Below are 12,452 nucleotides of genomic sequence, written 5' to 3'. Positions count from 1 at the left end.
AAACTATTTCAAAATAATTTAATCAGTTGACACCCAGATTGAGTTTTTCAAACTGTTATTGACTCATGACTCCTGGTATAGACTATTTTCCCTCCATAATCAGAATAAGGAAATTTTAAGCATTCCTTTTAGTTTGTGAAATTATCAGAAACCAGATGATCATTAAAATTATGGTTTGCACAAACCATGGATCTAATGAAGACTTCCAAAAAGGGTTTAATGACAATATTTTTAATGTAACTTTTCTTTGTAATGTCTTTTTAAGGCATCCCCTCAAGCATGCTGCCATTCCAAATGGTGATTTATAAAAGACATATATCACTGATTTTCAAAACTTAATGTACCAGTAGGAAATAAGTGTATATCAACAAAACGAAGTTTCTCAATAATATGTCCCTCAGTGCAACCAAGAAAGGGAAGTCAATATGTTTTTAAAATTTAAATCTATATTCCCAATTGAAATCTAAAACACCTGCCATAATTATGTATTAAATAGTAAAATCTAAGGATCAGGGAATATTCTGTGGACGGGCCAAGCATGCTTCTGCCTCATTGTCCTTACCTTTCCCCCTGCTTGGAACACGCTGTTCTTGAATATCATATCCCCAGAAACCTATTCTATCTTGTCTTCATTCCAAACCGCTAACATGGTAGTGTTCAGGGTCCATGCTCACAGGAAGTAAGCCATAGTCTTAGCCTTCTCTTTCCTCATAGTCATTTTGTGGTAAACTGGAACTGTGGTTTAACGTCGTTGATGGATGAAGATGGATTCGAGTACATCTCACTTTGGACAACTTTATCTGAGTTATCCATATTGGGATCAAGGCCAACTGACATTATCAATCATGTGACAGTTTGTTTTCCTCTGCGAAACTTCCTTCAGTATGTGCCTTCCTTTGCTCTTCTTCTGCAGGATTTAAATACACTTGGGTCTCTGCCCAGCAATTTTCAATGATACCTCAATCTTGCTCTGATTTCTAATGGGACTCTAGCTTGAAATGGCAAGCAAATGAGCAGAAGCCAACATGGATGGAGTCGTAACACTCTTTTCTGAGAACTGTCTCCACCTCAAGACCACCATCTCTGAGAACCTCTAAATATTTGCAAACTCTGACAAACAATATCAAACCATCCAAGTTTGAGGCTAGAGCAGTAACTAAAATACTGCAAGCTAGAGACACTCAGCAGAAACCACTTCTTATATTCTGCTTATACAGCTCAACTGTCAGCTTCCAGGTGCCAGGCCTGTCCCTGCTCCCACTTCTCTCTTCAGTCCTCTAGTACTAGGGAAAGGCATTTGCAAACAAGACTAAGCAGAGATCAGAGCATCCCCCTGTCTGCATAGCCTGGGGGATGTGCATCATGCTCTGCCCACTCCACTGTTTACTTTCCCTCTGGGGAAGAGTGGGACTCAACTTCAAGATGCAGGGATGAAAGGCTGCAGAAAACAACAAACTTGGAGCTGTATGTGGGGTCAGGGCTGTGTGTAATCAGTCATTAGGGGGCCTTGATCTGCTGATCTGCTTCAAGGCTTTGGAATTTGACCGAAGGGATGTCCTCCTGCTGGGTTCACAGAAGAAAATTCCCAGGGGCTAGAGGTGAGATCTAGCCACAAAAGTGAGATCATAGAAGGAGAAACACTTAGAAAAAGAGTCTGTAGTGAGGTTGTTATGATAATGAGAACAATAATAGTGAAACACAAGGGTCCTCCCAAGATTGTCAAATCTCCTATGTTAAGTAATTTAGTCATAGGACAATAAAACAGTTTGACTTTGAGAGTTAAATAAATGTGGGGAAAAGAATTATAATGCTCACGAACAGATAGATTAAACAAATTCTGGTAATCTCCACAAAAGCATAATATGCAATCACTAAAAAATTACATAGTACACCCATTGGTACTACCTTTGTGGGCACCATGGATCAAATTTATAGATGCATATATCTCTAACCTAGCATTCTGCTTTAAGCAATTTGTCTTCCAGATACAGTCAGACAGATGCCAAATAACATGTACAAGATGATTTGTTGTAGCTTTTTGTTGTAATACCAAAAGTTTGAAAACCATTGTTAGGAAACATTTTTTAAAAAAGCTGTGGTGTGATCCTACATCATGTACAACCAGAAGAATGAGAAATTATACCCCATTTATGTATGACATGTCAAAGAGCATTCTATTGCCATGTATGACTAAATAGAACAAATAATAAAATTAAATTAACTTAAATTAAATTTTTAAAAGTTATGGTGTATTCACACGATGGAATACAATGCTTTCTAGAAGAAGAGGAAGAAGTTCTCTGTGTCTTTACATAAAAAACAACAAAACAACAACAGATCAAAGTGCAGAACAGTCTGTACATTATACTAATATTTGAGGATCCAGAAAGAAAATGAGTCGGATGGTAGATGGACAGAGTCCAGTCCAGTTTGCTGTCAGCCTCTGCTGCCTCCAACCTCCCTCTCACAGCCAATGAGCTCTTCCTACCCTGGGCAGCCTTAGCTGAAAAGGAAACACGTGTATGTACTCTGGTGCAGTAGAACTTATATTTTATAATTAATTATAAAATTATAATATAATTATAATATTATATTATAATATAATATAATATAATTATAGAATTATATGGGTTGCTTGCTGAAAGTGAAGATTTGTGAGGTCTGTCTTTGGAGATTGTGACAGTAATTCTGGGGTTGATTCCTGGAACGGGGGGTATGGGAGGTCAAGTCCACCAGATGATTCTGATTAACAAATCTTTATACAAAGCTGAGAAACAGTGTTGTATGACCACATAACTAGCATCTGAGATGAACTAAAATCTTCTAAGTAGACGTCTATTTTGGTGTGAAAGAGGAAAATCTAGCCAGGCCATTGAACTTCAAGTTCCAGAATAAGAGAGCCCCCAAATGTGGCTACTGGCAAAGTTGTTCACAGAAGCAAGAGGCCTTTCCACAAAAATATATATAATTTTTTCACCCTTTTGAGTGTAAGAATAGCTACACTGTTTTCTAATAATTGTAATTAAACCACAAGGGTAATTACAGGTCATCCAGTTATTTACAGATTGATGAAATTATCAGCACAATGTGATTGTTTGCCCCGTTTATGGTCTAACACTGATTTATCTTCTTCTATTTATATGGTGTCATCTTTCTTCTCAGAAAGTGACAAGAGCTAGAAATTCCCTTAAATGGCCCTATCATACAATTCTGTGTATTGTACATACTATAGTTCATGTGAACAGTATGTGAGTATCCTAACTTCATTGTTTTGTCAGTTATCTTTCTGTGCTCGTAATTTGTTTCAGTATTAGTTATCTTTTGCCATTTCTACATTTTCAGTTCACTTCTTTTGTTATTTTTAGATGTGGTTCAGATAAAATAGAAGTGTAAATACACATAAAACACACATTTTTCCTATTACAGTATTTAATCATCCTTTTATAGGAGTTTTGAAAATTTTTTCAAATCTCCCAATAGTCCCAGTTTCATTTACAATTTTAAAAGTTGTGATAACTCACTGAATTTCCTACATTTAAACTTTATTCTACAAAGCACAATGTAAACTTTTTTTTTTGAACCCAGAGGTGCTTGACCACGGAGCCACATCCCCAGCCCTTTTTTATATTTTATTTAGAGACAGGGTCTTACTAAGTTGCTTAACGCCTCTCTTAGTTGCTGAGGCTGGCTTTGAACTCATGATTCTCCTGCCTCAGGCTCCCAAGCTGCTGGAATTACAGGCATGTGCCACCACGCCCAGCGATATTATCTTTTTTTACATTCTCTCTGGGGAAGGATTAGGACTGCAAGATCACAAAACTTAGCTCCATTATAAGATACATGTTTTCTGGTGTTTAGTGCTTCCTATGTAAGGTACTTTTCTAAATGTTGGTACATATTAACTAATCTTTCAAATAAGACTGTAGGACAGGTGCTGTTACACCAGTGTTAACTCTCAATGTTGCTTCAAAGTTGAACTTCTGTCCCTAGTTGAAATTCATCTTGAATTGAAATCACTCCATTCTAATTTCTCCATACTCCCCTAAACCCAAGAGTAAAGGGGTGTCAAAATTTGAGTGCTCCACGCCCTCACTGCTCTCAGTAGGGAGTTTGCCTGACACATCTTACTGTTTCAGGTTAGTCCCTGCAGCTGCACATTGTCTTCATAGTCGCTGCTGCAAGTGGGGCCCTGGCTTGAACTTGGCCTTCTTGACATTCTGCCAAGCCTTTGTCCTAGAAATCCTCTCTTGGGTGTTTGTCTACTGCTGTTTTGAAGGTGGTTTTCACATCATGAAGATCATCATCACCAGGTGCAGCTACTAGACCTGGGACAAGAACCAAAATAAAGTCCTTTTCTTTATGACTTAGCCTATTATGTACTGTTATCAGCTGCAGAAAACAGACTAAGGTATCTATCCCCGCCATTCCTTGACATTTACTGTTGCTTCTACTTGTCTCTCTGCCATTGCCTGCTGTCTATATTCTCCCTCAACACTGCACATTTCCCTATCACTCTATTATATGGGCCACCGAATTGGACCTAGATTGTTGTCTATTCTAGAACTCAGTAGGCCCTTTAAATACTGATAATAAATAAATAAAATTTTTATAAATGCCAATTATAGCCAGGTTTGGTGGTGCATACCTGCAATCCCCGTTTGCAGAGAGCTGAGCTTGGGAGGCTGAAACAGAAGGATCACAAATTCAAGGCCAGCCTTGGCTATTTAGTGACCCTTGTGTCAAAATAAGAAATGAAATGGGGCTTGATGTAGCGCCATCAGGTAGAGCTCCTCTAGGTTCAAGCCCCAGTACATAAATAAATAACTAGATAAATAAATATTGACAAAAAATTCACAATTAAACTACTTTCTTCTGACCCAGTTCTGACTTTCTACCTCCATTTGTTGGGTGACATCAAACGTGACACTTTTATTTAGAAAGTGGACGTTTCTCTGATCTGAAAACAAAGGCACTGACAAGTTAGGTTTCTGTGATGTGAATGGAAGAACAAAGCTTTCAAGTCATATCCAGAGGAGTTCAAATGTGATGATAAACACTGTGGGAAGAAGAAGGTGAAGAGCTGCCTCTCACCCTTCTAACTTCCCAGGGTCTACTCTCAGTATATCTGAAGAACCACCTATTTAGAAGCCCTAAAAGAAACTGTGGTATATATACACAATGGAATATTATTCAGCCATGAAGAAGAATAAAATTATGGCATTTGCAGGTAAATGGATGGAGTTGGAGAATATCATGCTAAGTAAAATAAGCCAATCTTAAAAAAACCAATGGCAGAATGATTTCTCTGATAAGTGGATGATGATACACAAGTCAGGGGCAAGAATGGAGGAAGGATGAATTGTATAGAGGAAAATGAGGAGTAGAGAGGGCAGAGGAAAGGAAAGATAATAGAATGAGACATATATCATTACCCTGTGTACATATATGATTATACAGTGTGACTCTACTTCGTGTACAACCAGAGAAATTAAAATTGTATGCCATTTGTGTACAATGAATCAAAATTAAAAATTTTTTAAAATAAAATAAAATTAGTACCACTAACATACAGTTAAAAAAATTGTATTTCCCAAGACAATGGTACTATACATAAAGTTGGGCAACTCAACACATCTGTACAACCAACCTGGTTTTACTTTTCCTGAGGTAAGGCGTTCCCATTGTGAGGAAGAGCAAGGGTTCAGCTTTCACAATCCTGCCTCCTGTCCAGGACCCTACATGATCCCTGGAGTTAGTTCCTCAAATGATTATTCTGAGTGCTCCTGAATGCCATGGTGCTTCTCTTTGTAGTCTGTCCCATCTTACATGAAAAGACCCAAGCTGCTTTCAGCACCACAGATTGGTTTGAATTTTCTAATATTTTAATATAAACGGAATCAGTACATACTCTGGCTTCTTTCTCTCAGTCCTATGCTTTTGAGATTCATCCATGCTAATGTATATCTAATGTAATGTAGGCCCTTTTGTTTTATCGCAGAACATTCCATATTTAGTTTATTCTTTCACCCTGGGATGAAAATTTGTTTTTTGTTTCCCCCACATTTGTACTATATCAATGTTGTTTCTATTAATTGCATTATAATGGTAATTACAGTGATCACACAATGCAGAAATGTTAAATACTTAAAAGCTATGAATACGGGAAAATTTTAAAAGTTCAATCTAAATCAAATCTATACATTTTAGATATTAATTTTTTTCATACTGGGGATTGAGCCCAGGGACACTTTACCACTGAACTGTATCCCCAGTCCTTTTTATATTTTATTTTGAGACGCTCTCGCTAAGTTCCTGAGACTGGGCTCAAACCTGTGGTCCTTCTGCCTTGGCCTACCCAGTAGCTGGATTACAGGTGTGCACCACCACTCCTGGTTTATGTATCAACTTTAAAATGTGAATTTGAAAAAAAGTAAACAAAAAATATCTAAGTCTTTTAAAATAGTAATACCTCCTTTTGCTTAGTTTTTGCGATCTGAAGTTTGAATTTTAGTTCTTTTTTACCTTCTTTCAGTATTTATTTACTTATTATTATTTTTGTGGTACCAAGGACTGAACACAGGGGTGCTTTACCACTGAGCTACAACCCCAGTCCTTTTGAGACAAGATCTTGCTAAATTAATTGCCCTGGCTGTCCTCAAACTTGTGATGCTCCTGCCTCAGTCTCCCAAGTCTCTCCCTAGTTTCTCCCTGGGATTTCAGGTGTGTATACCCAACTCTTATTTTTTTCTCTGTTCTCCTTTTGTGCCTTACCTATTTTTTCTCACTCATTTCTTCTTGATTTATGGTATGATGATAAAAGATAAGACTAGGATTTGGATTCAATATCAAATTTTATAATTAATTAGCCATGGGACTTAATAAAATAATTTATAAAATGGGGGTTATCATCAATTTGTGTAGTAGGCTAAATGATAGTCCCTATAACAAAATGTTCACACCCTAATCCCTGGGACCAGTGAATATACCCTCATCTGGTAAAATAGATGGTTAATTTGAAAGAAAGGGTTTATCCTGACTTATTTGCAAGGGCCCTTTCTGCAGCCATTTAGTACCCTTGTGGAAGAATGGCAGAAAGAAATTGGGAACATACATAGAAGAGAAGGCAATATGAAGACAGAATAGAGGAAGAGGCAGCCACCACAAGCAAGGCCAGTTACCAGAAGCTGGAAGAAATGAACAGATTTGCTCCTAGAGCCTCTGAAGGGATTGAGGTCCTATTAACACTTCAATTTTGGACTTCTGGCCTCCAAGACTGTTAGAGAACACATATCTATTGTTTTAAGCCACTAGGTTTATGGTACATAGTTACAGTAACCACAATTACCCTGGTAATCTCCCCAGACAGAGTTAAGGAATGTACAAATACTTTGGAAACTAACGTGCTATGCAAATACAAGCCCTCCTCACTGGTCACTTTCCATAATATCCAAATACTATGCAAATGGCTGTCATCCTGGACCTCCTTCATGAAAAAGGCTTATGGAGAAGTTCTTGGGACTCTGCTTGTATGCACACCTCCCCTTTATCATCCTCCTCCTCAGATGAAGTTTAGTATTTCCTTTGGGTAGTGGTGTGGATATAGCTAATGGTAGCAACCCCAAAAGAAATGAATTAGAACTAGCTTGGCTAAGTCTCTTGAATCTTGCTAGCAATTAGTCTTTCCGCTTTACTTCAAAATGTTTGTTTATACGAGATTTAGAGTGGGGTTCCTCAACAAGGTTGATATTTGGGACTAGATAATTCTTTGTTGTGGGGATTATTCTGCATATTGTATGTTTAGTAGCATCATTATCCTCTACCCACTGAATACTGATATCGTCCCTAGTTATGGCAATCGAAAATTTCTCAGAATAATCCCAGATGTTCTGAGGGGCAAATTACCTTTCCTTCTCACCAACACCACCAGGTCAATAGCCACTGATTTAGAAGATGATCGGACAGAACAGGCCAAATATTAATCTAGTATGGCTCAATTTCTGGCAGATAACTCCAATTTCTGGGCATACAGCTCAATGGTAGAATGCTTAACTAGCATGTGTGAGGTACTAACTTTGAAGCCCAGTAGCACCTGGGGGTAAGATTTGTCTTAGACTAAACATAGGATACATCTCCAACTAGCCTGCTGATTCATAATTAAGTCGATCTTCTAGCTTCATCAGTGTTTCTCAGCCTATGATTAAGAGTTCATTACTGCAGAATCCTGCGCTTCCTAACTTAATGAGATTGAGAACCAGGACCATTTCGCATGTTTTGCAGATGATTCTTTTTTAACTGTTTAATAAAGATTATTTTGATGAAATTCAGACTCCATGTGAATGAAGTTCTTTATTCTACTCTCCTGCTTCTGGAATCTGATCCCAGTTCCATCAACAAAGTCATTCATACTTGCTGCCAGCTAAACAACTGATTTTGGATGCTTCAGCCTAACCTCTGCCTGTATAGACATTTCAGGTCTTATATCTTCACTTAAGAGTACTGAGGTATCTCCTTCTTGGCCCCAGTAGCGTTGACCTTGCACACACTCTCAGATATCCTTGGATGCACACTCAGAACCCTCATGTTTGTCTCTATGCAAATGAACCCTTGGCTCTTATATAGTAGCTATATTAATTTTCCCAGCTTCAACATATTTTTGTGTACACGCCTGCATTCTGAATCCCATTTTGTAACCCCCCACCAACCATGTATCAGATGGAGAATGGAAATAGGGGAGTATGTGGTTTGAACAGTGACCTTTTTTCATACAGGCTGCCACTATTAGCTTACACTTATTTTTGGTACCAGGGATTGGACCCAGAAGCACTTTATCACTGAACCATAACCTCAGTCCTTTTTGTTTTGAGATAGGGTCTAAGTTGCTTAGGGCCTTGCTAAGTTGCAGAGGCTGGACTTGAACTTGCAATCCTCCTACCTTAGTCTCCCAAGTCGCCAGGATTTGAGTGCACCATTGTACCTGCCTTGGCTTTCACATTTTAAAAAGGCCAAATTTGACTATACCTATCTCTGAGGGTCTATTTAAATTATTTTACTGGGAATTTTGTGCATTGAATGTTGGGTAGGATTAAGTGATAACAGGAGGGGTCCAAGTTAGTTTATGAACCATTGAGAAATTGTTGACATATTAGATATCCTTTTATTCATTTCAGAATTTTTCCCTGTCATGTCAACAGTAGTTAAGTAACCAAGGTGAATAGGAATTTAACTGGCAGCGTATACTCTGAGATGCTAGTAGTTTTTCTAAGCTGGAATTTATACCCTGATTATAAGGAAGTATTTATATAGGGGTAATGGAGAGCCAAAAGTATAGAAATTTTCTGTTGATTTTGATGTTAACATCTGAAATCGGGGCTGGGGTTGTGGCTCAGTGGTAGCATACTTGCCTGGCACATGTGAGGCACTGGATTCGATCCTCAGCACCACACAAAAACAAATAAATAAAATAAAGGTATTGTGTCCATCTACAACTAAAACATCTGAAATTATGGTAGCTTAACATCAATTATTAATTAAACTAATTTAGGACACTTTCCCAAAGCTATCCTCTCACATTCCATTTTTACTTTTGCAGAGATATTTGCTACTTAAAATAAAAGCCTGAATAATCATTTGAATGGATGACAAGAATGGTAATCTTAACCAATATTACCATCGACAGCATTATCTTGGATTCAGAAGGAAAGTGTCCCTCTTTTTATGGAAAATGGGAATGATTGTTGATTCCATTTATTGCTGAGAGGTAAAAGTACAAGCCCTTGCTCTTTTTTTAAAAAAGTGGTGAGAAAAAGTTTTGAAGAGTGAATTGAGCCCTTCTTCCTTTTCTCCTTTCAAAATCTAATTAAGATGACTAAAATGCAAAAATAAGCAAAATATAGCTGCACTTGAAAACAACAGTACTATCAATACAGCAGCAATTGGTAGGCATTTTAAGAGAGCAGGTAGGTAGGATTTTAAGTGCCAGGATGAACAAATCACTAAGGTAAGTGAAGCAGAAACGCCAATTCTGAGCAATGGGGCATAGTAAAGATTAACCCTAAGGTAGTTGGTAAAAAAATTGGAGAGTGCCTGGGGCAGAAGAGGGGTTGGTGCCAATATATGTAGTTTGTTTGCTCTTCCCCAGTTAGTATTTTCCTTCAAACTGAGGAGAGTTGCGATACACTATTCAGGGTGGGTTTTTGTTTTGTTTTTGTTTTTTCCAAGATAGGTGCTGAGATTCTCAAACCTTGCTCAATAGAAACAACCCTGCAGATGCCTAGGCCAGAACGTGGAGGTTAGAACTAAAGATAAATTCTTTTTTAAAGTTTTCTACATTAAATAATGTGTACATAGGATTTAAAATTGCTTGGTGGCCACCAAGTGCTGTTATCTCAGAGTCCAATCTAGTAGTGGGGACTGGTATTAAATGGTTTATGCGCAGGGCAATCTTAATGCATTATCTAAGCTGCAAGGTTCTAAAAACCTTTAGGGACAATTATTAATAATTGTCCCTGGACAACAGGCAACCTGGGACATAAGGTCACTCTAGTTATAGGGGGGCTATAACTTGCAGCTCTTTGTGCAAATAGGCAATTGCCCAGAGAGTCGAAGCCCATTAGGAGACTCTTCCTTTATTCTAAGTACGCTTTGTGACTATTAACATTTTTTACATGTGCCACAATATATAAAAGTTTGACGAGTACTGTTTTTGGCTAACCTCAAACTATTAAAACATGATATACATTTTGGAAAGTGATGTCACCTTTGTCAAATCTCTGATTTAAACACTTATCAGTAGACTGCATACTGATATGAAGCATGGAATCAAGCTAAGGATGGTCTCCCCTTTATTCCATATGTAGCCACACATGCATACTTTCTTTTCATAACTCAGGAAATGTGCCTCAGGAGAGACCCTACATTGGGCCCTAAAACAAGCCTCCATAAATGTAATATGATTCAAATAATGCAAAATGATCACAAGGAAATTAAGAAGTTCACAAATTGTGGAATTTAAACACTACATTCCTAAATAACTAATGTGCCAAAGAATAAGACACAAGAGAAACATAAAATACATTAAAATGAATGAAAAGACAACATACCAAAATATGGGATAGTTAAGCAGTGCTTACAGATATATTTCTGCTAATTCCTACAATATAAAAGATCACAAATGTACAACCCTACCTTCTACCTTAACACAGCAGAAAGAAAAAGCAAACTAAGCCCAAAAAGCAATTGGATGGAATGTAGTCAGAAAAGTGAATAAAATAAATGAGAGAAAACTCATGAAATTGGCACAGTAAGCTAAAAAAAATTCAAATTAATAGAATCAGAAACAAAAGAGGAAACATGACTACTGACTGTAAAGGTTAAAAAGGATTATAAAGAAGTACTATGAACATCTTTATGCCAAAATTAAATTAGATAACATGAAATGGGCAAATTTCAAAGATATAAGCTACTGAAGTAATGGTATAGATGATAGGAAGGTGAAGAAGGAAAAAGGTGGAAGAACAGAGACATTATCTTTCTCAAAGTCGAAAATATTTTCTAAAGTGGATGGAATAAGAAAATGAAATCTAAATGATAAAGTTAAACATGCTATGGAAAAGCTAAAAATAAAGCTAAGAAAAATTTAGGAAAGTAGTGTTGCAGTGATAAAAATTTTTGATACTTATATAGACAGTATATGTAAGTAATAAGGGTACATCATGACAAAGACCACCTGAAGTCAGAAGTGGTTAAACTGGGGTTGGAAATGAGAATGGGAGAGTAGATTTGCCTTTTTTCTGTGACCTTTTTGACCTATCTGTACTTATAGATTTATTATTAAAGTTTTAAGTGGAGAACTTAAATATCTCCCATATTTAGAGGAAAGGAAAAGCATCATGAACAAAATTTCCTAATCCCAGAACTGAATGCAAACCCCATTTGACCAGGCTCTAACTAGTATATACATGCCTGGATGTCAGGTACCTTTTTTTCTTTATCTTTTTTTTTGCACTGCTGAGATTGAACCCAGGTTCTTGAACATGTGAGCATTCTTGGCAAGAGCTCTACCTCTAAGCACACCTCTAGCTCTTGAGTATAATATAGAAGAGAAGTTCTTCAGATTGGTTTTTTTACAGATTTTGGAATGAATATATGTGAAGTGGGACCCAATTCTAAAAACAAAATTCATTTTTGTTTCATATATAACTTTGTACACATAGCCTGAAGGTAATTTTATACAGTATTTTTAGTTGGCCTGTTTCAACTGTCACACAGTACTAAGGTAGGTTATTTTCATTTGTGATATCATGTCAGTGCTGTTTCAGATTTTATAGCATATTGGATTAGATATTTGGGCTCCCAAAATTCATTTCAAATATTTTATTCCCAGAAGGAATTTACAACTTTATCTCCATATGAAAACAATCCATATATATTCATATATTTCTTTTTTTTTAGAC

The sequence above is a fragment of the Sciurus carolinensis genome, chromosome 5 (assembly GCF_902686445.1).
Source record: "Sciurus carolinensis chromosome 5, mSciCar1.2, whole genome shotgun sequence".
Taxonomy (NCBI): domain Eukaryota; kingdom Metazoa; phylum Chordata; class Mammalia; order Rodentia; family Sciuridae; genus Sciurus; species Sciurus carolinensis.
The sequence above is the reverse complement of the archived record's forward strand: the minus strand, read 5'-3'. Positions refer to the sequence as shown.